The 13,023-nt window shown below is 42.2% G+C and overlaps 1 protein-coding gene across 1 annotated transcript in view; it reads right to left on the bottom strand.

Annotated features, from left to right (window-relative positions):
* ptk7b (protein tyrosine kinase 7b) overlaps positions 1–13,023 on the bottom strand; it is a 168,197-nt gene that overhangs the window by 127,286 nt on the left and 27,888 nt on the right. The window lies entirely within an intron of this gene.

Below are 13,023 nucleotides of genomic sequence, written 5' to 3'. Positions count from 1 at the left end.
AGCAAGTTAAACTTCCAATGTGTTCGCGCACAAACTAAAGTCCCTTTGGTGCACTGTTACCAAACATGTTGCTAAAAAACAAAAAGGAAAATCCTTTTACCTTGTGTCCTTGAATATTTGTGGTATTTGTTGAACAGCCTGGGAGTGGTAAACAAGCATAGCGTCACTTTACAGCCACCACTTGCGTTAGTACAAACGAGGAGTGTGAGGCCTTAATCGGCTTGTGTCTGGGTACTGCATTCTCCTTTGCTGTAATGAATGTCCCCTCTACTATCTTTTTCCAAAATAGTCTGGGCTTAAAACAGTTAAAAAGATGGGTGGACAGCCTCCTTCGCGGATAAAATTCAAGAAGAAACAGCAGTCGGCAGCTTTGTTTGTGCAGCCTCGTCTTCACCAGCCACGCTGCACCCGACGCTATTAATGACGGCTCCACTTTTTAAACTTTTCCAAATACCCACAGCTCGCCTTAAATTTTTCTTACATGCTGGGTTCCAGAATGGTCACTTTTGGACATCAAGTCGCAATATAAATAGCGAGTCTTTTTTTTAAATGATACCTTCGGATATGCTAGCGACGGCTAGCTGCTTCTCATTTACCAAGACTACAAATAGCTTTTCCACATTGTCTTGCACTTTTTCTCCTCAGTTCTTGCGAATATTTTTAACTCCTTCGGCAAAGTCAGCAACCATATAAACAATATTTTTTGATAATTGCCACCGCAGTGGTCTGCTCCAAGCAAACAATGTCAACAGGATGTGAAGTACAAAACCCAAATCCAATGAAGTTGGCAAGTTGTGTAATCCGTGAATAAAACAGAATAGAATGACTTGCAAATCCTTTTCAACTTGTAATCAATTGAAAGAGACTGCAAAGATAAGATATTTAATATTTGAACTGAGAATCTTAATTTTTTTTGCAAATAATCATCCATCCATCCATCCATCTTCTTCCCCTTATCCGAGGTCGGGTCGCGGGGGCAACAACCTAAGCAGGGAAACCCAGACTTCCCTTTCCCCAGCCACTTCGTCTAGCTCTTCCCGGGGGATCCCGAGGCGTTCCCAGGCCAGCCGGGAGACATAGTCTTCCCAACGTGTCCTGGGTCTTCCCCGTGGCCTCCTACCGGTTGGACGTGCCCTAAACACCTCCTTAGGGAGGCGTTCGGGTGGCATCCTGACCAGATGCCCGAACCACCTCATCTGGCTCCTTTCGATGTGAAGGAGCAGCGGCTTTACTTTGAGTTCCTCCCGGATGGCAGAGCTTCTCACCCTATCTCTAAGGGAGAGCCCCGCCACACGGCGGGGGAAACTCATTTGGGCCGCTTGTACCCGTGATCTTATCCTTTCGATCATGACCCAAAGCTCATGACCATAGGTGAGGATGGGAACGTAGATCGACCGGTAAATTGAGAGCTTTGCCGTCCGGCTCAGCTCCTTCTTCACCACAACGGATCGGTACAACGTCCGCATTACTGAAGACGCCGCACCGATCCGCCTGTCGATCTGACGATCCACTCTTCCCCCACTCGTGAACAAGACTCCTAGGTACTTGAACACCTCCACTTGGGGCAGGGTCTCCTCCCCAACCCGGAGATGGCATTCCACCCTTTTCCGGGCGAGAACCATGGACTCGGACTTGGAGGTGCTGATTCTCATTCCGGTCGCTTCACACTCGGCTGCGAACCGATCCAGTGAGAGCTGAAGATCCCGGTCAGATGAAGCCATCAGGACCACATCATCTGCAAAAAGCAGAGACCTAATCCTGCGGTCACCAAACCGGAACCCCTCAACGCCTTGACTGCGCCTAGAAATTCTGTCCATAAAAGTTATGAACAGAATCGGTGACAAAGGACAGCCTTGGTGGAGTCCAACTCTCACTGGAAATGTGTTCGACTTATCGCCGGCAATGCGGACCAAGCTCTGGCACTGATCGTACAGGGAGCGGACCGCCACAATAAGACAGTCCGATACCCCATACTCTCTGAGCACTCCCCACAGGACTTCCCGAGGGACAAGGTCGAATCCCTTCTCCAAGTCCACAAAGCACATGTAGACTGGTTGGGCAAACTCCCATGCACCCTCAAGAACCCTGCCGAGAGTATAGAGCTGGTCCACAGTTCCACGACCAGGACGAAAACCACACTGTTCCTCCTGAATCCAAGGTTCGACTATCCGGCGTAGCCTCCTCTCCAGTACACCTGAATAAACCTTACCGGGAAGGCTGAGAAGTGTGATCCCGCGATAGTTGGAACACACCCTCCGGTCCCCCTTCTTAAAGAGAGGAATCACCACCCCGGTCTGCCAATCCAGAGGTACCGCCCCCGATGTCCACGCGATGCTGCAGAGTGTTGTCAACCAAGACAGCCCTACAGCATCCAGAGCCTTAAGGAACTCCGGGCGGATCTCGTCCACCCCCGGGGCCTTGCCACCGAGGAGCTTTTTAACTACCTCAGCGACCTCAGCACCAGAAATAGAAGAGTCCACCACAGATTCCCCAGGCACTTCTTCCTCATAGGAAGACGTGTTGGTGGGATTGAGGAGGTCTTCGAAGTATTCCTTCCACCTATCCACAACATCCGCAGTTGAGGTCAGCAGAACACCATCCGCACCATACACGGTGTTGATAGTGCACTGCTTCCCCTTCCTGAGGCGGCGGACGGTGGTCCAGAATCGCTTTGAAGCCGTCCGGAAGTCGTTTTCCATGGCTTCCCCGAACTCCTCCCTTGTCCGAGTTTTTGCCTCAGCGAGCGCTGAAGCCGAACACCGCTTGGCCTGTCGGTACCTGTCCACTGCCTCCGGAGTCCTATGAGCCAAAAGGACCCGATAGGACTCCTTCTTCAGCTTGACGGCATCCCTCATCGCTGGTGTCCACCAAGGGGTTTTAGGATTGCAGCCCCGACAGGCACCAACTACCTTGCGGCCACAGCTCCGATCAGCCGCCTCGACAATAGAGGTGTGGAACATGCTCCACTCGGACTCAATGTCCAGCACCTCCCTCGTGACATGTTCAAAGTTCTTCCGGAGGTGGGAATTGAAACTTTCTCTGACAAGAGACTCTGCCAGACGTTCCCAGCAGACCCTCACAATGCATTTGAGCCTGCCAGGTCTGTCCGGCATCCTCCCCCACCATCGCAGCCAACTCACCACCAGGTGATGATCGGTAGAAAGCTCCGCCCCTCTCTTCACCCGAGTGTCCAAAACATAAGGCCGCAAATCCGATGACACAACTACAAAGTCTATCATGGAACTGCGGCCTAGGGTGTCCTGGTGCCAAGTGCACATATGGACACCCTTATGTTTGAAAATGGTGTTTGTAATGGACAAACTGTGACGAGCACAAAAGTCCAATAACAAAACACCACATGGGTTCAGATCCGGGCGGCCATTCTTCCCAATCACGCCTCTCCAGGTTTCGGTGTTGTTGCCAACATGAGCGTTGAAGTCCCCTAGTAGGACAAGGGAATCACCCGGGGGAGCACTTTCCAGTACTCCCTCGAGTCTACCCAAAAAGGGTGGGTACTCTGAACTGCTGTTTGGTGCGTAAGCACAAACAACAGTCAGGACCCGTCGCCCCCCACCCGAAGACGGAGGGAGGCTACCCTTTCGTCCACTGGGTTGAACTCCAACGTGCAGGCTTTAAGCCGGGGGGCAACCAGAATTGCCACCCCAGCCCGTCGCCTCTCACTGTCGGCAACGCCAGAGTGGAAGAGGGTCCAATCCCTCTAGAGAGAAGTGGTTCCAGAGCCCTTGCTGTGCGTCGAAGTGAGTCCGACTATATCCAGCCGGAACGTCTCAACTTCGCGCACTAGCTAAGGCTCTTTCCCCCCAGTGAGGTGACGTTCCACGTCCCAAGAGCTAGCTTCTGTAGCCGAGGATCGGACCGCCAAGTGCCCTGCCTTCGGCTGCCGCCCAGCTCACATTGCACCCGAGCTCTATGGCCCCTGCTATGGGTGGTGAGCCCATTGGAGGGGTGACCTACGTTGCCTCTTCGGGCTGTGCCCGGCCGGAACCCATGGGAACAGGCCCGGCCTCCAGGCGCTCGCCATCGTGCCCCACCTCCGGGCCTGGCTCCAGAAGGGGGCCCCGGTGACCCGCGTCCAGGTGAGGGAAATCTGGGTCCATGTTTTTTCTTCTTCATAGAGGTCTTCGAGTTGCTCTTTGTCTGATCCCTCACCTAGAACCTGTTTGCCTTGGGAGACCCTACCAGGGGGCATAAAGCCCCCCGGACAACATAGCTCCTAGGATCGTTGGGACACGCAAACTCCTCTACCACGATAAGGTGGCAGCTCAGAGAGGAGCAAATAATCATTAATTTAGAATTTAATGTCAGCAACACATTGCAAAAAAAGTTGGCACAGCGGAATTTTTAACATTTTGTTACATGGCCTTTCCTTTTGACAACACGTCAACGTTTGGGAACTGAGGAGACCAATTTTTTTTAGATTTTCAGGTGAAATTCTTTCCCATTCTTGCTTGATGTACAGCTTAAGTTGTTCAACAGTCCGGGGTCTACGTTGTCGTATTTTACGCTTCATAATGCACCACACATTTCCAATGGGAGACAGGTCTGGAATACAAGCAGGCCAGTCTAGTACCCGCACTCTTTTACTATGAAGCCAGGCTGTTGTAACATGTGGCCTGGCATTGTCTCGCTAAAATAAGCAGAAGCGTCAATGAGAACATTGCTTAGATTGCAACATATGTTGCTCCAAAACCTGTATATACCTTTCAGCATTAATGGTGGCTTCACAGATGTGTAAGTTACCCATGCCTTGGGCACTAATACACCCCATACCATCACAGCTGCTGGCTTTTGAACTTTGCGCCTAGGATAATTCAGATGGTTCTTTTCCTCTTTGTTCCGGAGGACACGACATCCAGTTTCCGTAAACAATTTGAAATGTGGACTCGTCAGACCCCAGAACACTTTTCCATTTTGTATTAGTCCATCTTAGAAGAGGCTAGGCTGGCAGCGTTTCTGGGTGTTGTTGATAAATGGCTTTGGCTTTGCATTGTACAGTTTTAACTTGCATTTACAGATGTAGGGACAAACTGTAGTTACTGACAGTGGTTTTCTGAAGTGTTCCTGAGCCCATGTGGTGATATCCTTTACACACTGATGTCGGTTTTGATGCAGTACTGTCTGAGGGATCCAAGGTTACAAGCATTCAATGTTACGTATGGTGATTTCTCCAGATTTTTCGAACTTTTTGATGATATTGCGGACCGTAAATGGTGAAATCCCTAAATTCCTTGCAATAGCTCGTTGAGAAATGTTGTTATTAAACTGTTTTGACAATTTGCTCACGCATTTGTTCACTAAGTGGTGTCCCTCGCCCAAATCTTTTTTGAGAATGGCTGAACATTTAATGGAAGCTGCTTTTATACCCAATCATGGCACCCACCTGTTCCCAATTAGCCTGTTCACTTGTGGCATGTTCCAAATAAGTGTTTGATGAGCATTCCTCAACTTTCTCAGTCTTTTTTGCCACTTGTGCCAGCTTTTTAGAAACATGTTGCAGGCATCAAATTCCAAATGAGCTAATATTTGCAAAAAATAACAAAGATACTTATTTCAAACATTAAGTATCTTGTCTTTGCAGTTTATTCAATTGAAAAAAGGTTGAAAAGGATTTTCAAATAATTGTATTCTGTTTTTATTTATGATTTACACAAAGTGCCAACTTCACTGGTTTTGGGGTTTGTAAATTAATTAATGAAATATGAAAAGATAAATGAAGCGACCGTACACTGAGATACTGGTCACACATCGTAGCATATTTGGCCCGGTCTAAACATTCGTTGACCGAAAACAATGCAAATAGAGGCCTTTATGAATCGAAGTTCCACTGTAGTTTATTTTTTGCACACTATCTACTCGGGCTGCAACTAACGACTATTTCGATAGTCGATTTGTCGAATTTTAAAGCGTACACATATTTATTGGCTCTATTTTTTCCCCACCAACTTTAAAAAGTAACTGAGGTTATTCTAAGCATGATCTTACGAACAACAAAGATGATTAATTAGTTTATAAATATTTATTTATACTGTAACTGTGCTGATTATTCAGCTGTTACAAAAATTAAAATGACTAATAAAATGTTGTTCATTTAAAAGAAAGGAAAGTCAAGGTGCTAAAAAAAACAATTAACCTTGTTTATGTATTTAGAAAAAACTGTTAAAACAGCTGCAATAAAAACAAACAACAAAACACCAAATCTAAATCCTTCAAAAAGAAAACAAGCATTTTGTGATTATGTTAAAAAAGCTGCACACTGGATTTACTCCTGGAAGTTTTAGCACTGTCAATTTATAGCATTGTATCATTGAATGACTCAACATGTTAAATATGCTGCCATAAAAAACAAGGTCCGCTCTGCAATTTGAGCAAGGTAGTCATGTTTTTAATCAGAATAGGAGAAAATGTTATAACACTTTAAATGTTTTCAATGGCAATGTTCTTGCGAGTGGCGGCGCGGACCCGCTTACGCCCAGAAAAAAAAAAAGTGATGACGTCAAGACAATTGTCGACAACAAATTTTATTGACATTTGTTGACATGTCAAATAATCATTGCAGCCCTACTTCAAGGTAGGGCTAGGCGATTTATCGATATATGCGATGTATTGCGGGTTTGTCTCTGTGCGATATAGAAAATGACTATGTCGTGATATTCGAGTGTACGTTCTCACGCAGTTGTTTTTAGCTGTGGGCATTAAACTGCATGCGTCTCTCCTTCTTTCTTGTCTCTCCTTCTCAAAAAGACTTAAAACAAGTGCACCTTCTTACATACGTTACGCGTGCAACGTCACACGCCCTCCCCGAGCAGAGAGGTAGCAGCATGGGTAACGTTAACTGTGATGCTAGCGAAGACGTGCGAGTGGTAATACGAGAAAAAGAAGGTTCGAATCTGGTAAAAAATGAAGGAAGAATTAATTCCCAAGAAAAACAGGAGGTGGTCCATCGTCTTGCGGTGGTTCGGCTTCTTGCGGGAAGATGTCGATTAGATAACTTTAATTTGTCAAGTGTGGGGCACAAGCGTTGCTACCAGAAGTAGCATTACTGCTAATATGTAGCATCATTTGAAAAGTCACCCGCTAATAACTGTTTAATAAATACAGTTTTGGTCAATTGACTTAGTTCTGATTTCCCTCTCTGCATGAAAGTTTAAAATGGGGATATATATTAATGCAGTATGAAGAAGAATATTTTAATGTAGACACATAGAATCATCATACTGCTGGGATTATATGTATCAAGTGTTCATTCAAGGCTAAGGCAAAATATCGAGATATATATCGTGTATCGAGATATGGCCTAAAAATATCGAGATATTAAAAAAAGGCCATATCGCCCAGCCCTACTTCAAAGTGTACACATCTTTACTAAAATATGGACCTTTGTAGTGGCTGGAACCCATTATTAATTTGTATATTGTTTTCACCCAAACAAACTTTTCTACTTACAAACCATGTTCAAGAACCAACTAAGTTCGTAAATCGAAGTTCCCCCGTGTGTACGAAACATCCGTGAGTAACAGAATTAAAGTCAAACTAATTCCTTGGGTGTCGTAATTATAGACATGTACTATATGTTCTAAGCAAGCCCGTGGTGTTGTTATAGTTTTTGGTTTGGAAAAATATCATTTTGAGCAAATTGCAAACAGCTCTTTTAAAGTGATCCAATGCCCACATTAAAAATTTGGTTTAGGAGAAGACTTTGATCAGAATAACTTAATTAGAGACAACGCCACAGAGTTTAAGAACGGGGGGAAAAAAACAGTTTACTTGGAGAAAAACCCTGTCTCCGAAGACATAAAGTATTTAAGGAGGTAAACTGTTGAAACCTCAAATAGTGCTGACACACTGTTTTACTGTAGTTTCTAACTTTTTACTGTAATGAATACACAAACAAATACAAGCGCTGTGGCTGCACGATATACCGTTTGAGGATCGACACTAGTCAAATTACAAGGTGCTGCGATAGAGGAGGCCAATTGACATGCGTGCGCCTTATAATGACATAATTGGCCTTTCTGTCACTATTCGACTTGGGAGCCCACACTTTTATCTGTAGACTGGCTTGTGTCAAGTTGTTAAGAGTCCATTGGCACTGAAACCTGAGCGGAACTTATTGCTGGGTGACCTCAATTTCTCTCTGACCTTCTAACCTCACTTTGCTCCTTCATGGTCTGATTTCCTCCAGCTGCCCAAACCACTCTGACTGTGGCCTGGAAGTCTTCACGAGGGCATGTATTGAGGCACAATGAAACTTTGTCGGCTTTATACTAACATTTTGAAACTGTGGGTGCAGTCAAACCACAACCAAGTTTTTTTTCTGTGGTGAAAATTTCCGCTGCTTTACAACGTGACATTTCTGAGCTCTTTCAATACCACAATGAGCTACATAAATCCTTTGTCCATTCGGGCTTTAATTGTTTATAATACTGTGTGTGTACCCTAACCAAAAACAACAACCACATTCCAACAGCTTTTATGGATTTATTAGATTGATTTGCTTTTGCACTTCAAAAGGAAGAATGACATTAAATCTATGACTAAAAACATAGCGTGCTTGGCACATGCTGAGATATTAAATCCCATTCTTAACAAATACATTTGAGCACGATTCAAATAAAACTGTTCAGTGCACAAAAGAAACTATCTGTACCAGCGAACACTTGATTATGATTTTAACAAATAACTTAATCGATAGTATGTACAGTAGGGATGTAATAATAAACAGTAATAATGATAACCGTGGCAAAATGCCCAACGGTTAGTATTAGCTTTTAAACTAAAATTACCAAACAAAACTTTATCGATATCTGCACTTTGACAAATTCACAGACAAATTAGCATAGCTCGCTAGCAGAAATACAAGACAAAATAAAGTATTTCCCATTAAGAAACGGCATACCCCAATCTAAAGTTGTACAAACACATTGCTACCTTAGCAACTAAGAAGCTATTCAATTGAACCTACAGACTGTGCTTTCTTAGATCAAAGTGATCGATCGATATCCAATGGACTACGACACAGACGGAGATGTTTTAACCAACTTTAGTACCATAAGCGGAGGTGTTTTCAACAGAAAGTGCACTTGCGTGATGTCACATAAACCGGAAGAGAAGCATAGCGAACACTCAATTTGCCTTTATCAATAAAAAAAAAATATTTTCACAAATTATAATGTAGCACGTATTTAAACACCCATTCATCCATCCATCAATTTTTCTACCGCTTGTCCCTTTTGGGGTCACACGGGGAGCTGGAGCCTATCTCAGTTGCATTTGGACGGAAGGCGGGGTACACTTAAATAAAAATAAGTCTCTTAAAAAGACAGAATAATATTTTTTTCTTGTGCCAAGAAAGTATATTGGGTGTGTATTTAACTTATCTATTCTTTAAAACTTGGTTTGAAATAATTAATTGTGTGTAGAGGTACTTTCTGAGCAAGTCCAACATTTTCATGATAATAATAACGTGATAATTTAGTTTACAATAACCCGAATATAAAATGTAAAATGTTATACGGTTTTATTGATTGAAGAGCGACCGTGCCAGCAACTTGAGTGTTCCAGGTCCGATCCCGGCTTCCGCCATCCAAGTCACTGTCGTTGCTTCCAGTGCCATCCACACTGGTTTAAATGTAACTTAGATCAGTGGTTCTCAAATGGGGGTACTTGAAGGTATCCCAAGGGGTACATGAGATTTTTCAAAAATATTCTAAAAATAGCAACAATTCAAAAATCCTTTATAAATATATTTATTGAATAATACTTCAACAAAATATGAATGTAAGTTCATAAACTGTGAAAAGAAATACAACAATGCAATATTCAGTGTTGACAGCTAGATTTTTTTGCAGACAAGTTCCATAAATATTGATGTTAAAAATTAATTTTTTTGTGAAGAAATGTTTACAATTAAGTTCATGAATCCAGATGGATCTCTATTACAATCCCCAAAGAGGGCATTTTAAGTTGATGATTACTTCTATGTGTAGAAATATTTATTTATTATTGAATGACTTGTTTATTTTTCAACAAGTTTTTAGTTATTTTTATATATTTTTTTCCAAATAGTTCAAGAAAGACCACTACGAACGAGCAATATTTTGCACTGTTATACAATTTAATAAATCAGAAACTGATGACATAGTGCTGTACTTTACTTTTTTATCTCTTTTTTTCAAACAAAAATTATTTTCTCTGATTAGGGGGTACTTGAATTAAAAAAATGTTGACAGGGGGTACATCACTGAAAAAATGTTGAGAACCACTGACTTAGATAATGGGTTTCACTATGTAAAGCGCTTTGAGTCAAGTTAATATACTTTACTTTTCTAATATTGTTACATCCCCAATGTACTGTAATTTTCGGGCTATAAGTCACATTTTTTTTCATAGTTTGGCTGGGGGTGCGACATACTGTATACTCCGGAGCGACTTATGTGTGAAATTATTAACACAATACCGTAAAATATCAAATAATATTAATTTATCTCATTCGCGGAAGACACGAAGAAAATGTCGACAATCGTCACACACACGTCGACCAATAAGAATTTGGCGGGGGAGAATCATGGCAGAAGTGCATTGTGGGTCATAGAATGCAAACTGCTATATACTACTGCCGTAGCTATTAAGATGGATAATTTGATCGTTGGCAGTAACTTATGAAAACTGAGAAGGGCTGAACAAAAATGGCACCGAAAGGGAAATCCTGTACTGCAGATTACACAATATCAAATAATATTATTTATCTCATTCGCGGAAGAGACAAAGAAAATGTCAGCAATCGTCACATACACGTCGACCAATAAGAATTTGGCGGGGGAAAATCATGGCAGAAGTGCATTGTGGGTCATAGAATGCTAACTGCTATATGCTACTGCCGTAGCTATTAAGATGGATCATTTCATCGTTGGCAGTAACTTATAAAAACTGAGAAGGGCTGAACAAAAATGGCACCGAAAGGGAAATCATGTACTGCAGATTACACAATATCAAATAATATTATTTATCTCATTCGCGGAAGAGACAAAGAAAATGTCAGCAATCGTCACACACACGTCAACCAATAAGAATTTGGCAGGGGAAAGTCATGGCAGAAGTGCATTGTGGGTCATGGAATGCTAACTGCTATATGCTACTGCCGTAGCTATTAATATGGATCATTTTATTGTTGGCGGTAACTTATAAAAACTGAGAAGGGCTGAACAAAAATGGCACCGAAAAGGAGATCATGTACTGCAGATTACAAGCTGGACGTAGTGAAATATGCAGCAGAAAACGACAAGAGGAAGCGGCGCATACCTTTGGAGTTGGCAGAGTTGTTTAAAAGCGACATCGAGGAAGAAGATTTCATCGGATTTATCGAATAAGAGTGGCACATTGTTTGATAAGTGTATAGCATGTTCTATATGTTATAGTTATTTGAATGACTCTTACCATAATATGTTACGTTAACATACCAGGCAGATTCTCAGTTGGTTATTTATGCGTCATATAACGTACACTTATTCAGTCTGTTGTTTACTATTCTTTATTTATTTTAAATTGCCTTTCAAATGTCTATTCTTGGTGTTGGATTTTATCAAATAAATGTCCCCCAAAAATGCGACTTATACTCCAGTCCGATGTATATATGTTTTTTTCCTTCTTTATTATGCATTCTCGGCCGGTGCGACGTATACTCCGGAGCGATTTATAATCCGAAAAATACGGTAACTAATTTCCCATACATTTAGCACATTCAAGACAACGTTGTAAAACAGATTATTTATTTGTGGCATGTCCATTGCTAAGAAAGGTAGGATATTCTAAGTAAAACGGTCATTGATAAAAAACAAACAAAATTATGACCTGCATATATCCCAACATTTTGAAAGATCCCAAATGAATGAAATAAAAAGATTCTCAAGAGAGAAAAAACTTGCCATGTGTGCGAACGCTACAGCTGTGGGAGGCTTAGGACTGGTGTCTGGCCGCATATTCTGTAAATGTCTCTCACCATTTCCGTGCACAAGTGAACACACTCATGTTTAATGCCTTTTGAACATCTCAGAGTTTTGGTAAGAGTAACAGTGCCAGGAAAAAAAGATCAAACGAAGGAGGAAAAGCTGCAGGACATCCACAGAAACATGGATTTAAGTCTATAAATAGTAGCACTTCCCTAAATCATTAATCGCCTCAAAAACTTGTCAAGTTGTGCCCAGGTTGATTTTTTTATTTACACTGAATGACTCGAATAAAAGGGTAGCTATTCTCAGAGATGGAGCTTGGTTTTTTACATGTTATTTTTGCAGAAAAAATTGACAGGGATTAATGGCCAATTTTTCAAATTGACTCGATTCCAACACTTAAGGTTCTAAATCCATTGATCACAATTCAAGGGGAACTAAACTTTTTTGGAATTCAGCCTATCATTTACAATCCTTATGTGAAACAAGCACACATATATTTTTTATTTTTATATATTCTTACTTGTAAATAAACTCTAGCAAAAGTCAGCTAACAATGTAGCCAATTCCACATACTATATACATTAGGGGTGTGCCAAAACATCGATACTACGATATATCGCGATATTTCCTCTTGTGGCACGTTATCGATACACGGGCGTCAAATATCGATATTTATAAACATAAACATACAGCAGTTTTAAACAGATTCGCCCACAAAAACCTGTTTGATTTATGGAGTCACTACTTTGAGCCTCCACATTATGGCGCTCTAGCGCAGTACTCTAGAGTACTCTAGTAGAGTACTCTTTGAAAGGAAAGAAGAAGAAGAAGAAGAAGACGCAGCAGTAGGCTACAGCGGCAGATGGAGGGAATGGCGCAAAGCGGAGGAGCGAATAGCAGAGAAAAACACGTGAAAGATGCACCGGCGAATTTTAAATCTAAAGTCTGGGCCCACTTCGGCTTTTACTATACAGACAATGGAACAACACTTGATAAAGAGTTCGCTATCTGCAAGAACTGTCTCGCGAAGGCCAAGTACACGGGTAACACAACG

Source organism: Nerophis ophidion, linkage group LG09 (genome assembly GCF_033978795.1).
Source record: "Nerophis ophidion isolate RoL-2023_Sa linkage group LG09, RoL_Noph_v1.0, whole genome shotgun sequence".
NCBI classification, from domain to species: Eukaryota; Metazoa; Chordata; class Actinopteri; order Syngnathiformes; family Syngnathidae; genus Nerophis; species Nerophis ophidion.
This window is presented reverse-complemented; position numbering and strand designations above follow the sequence as displayed.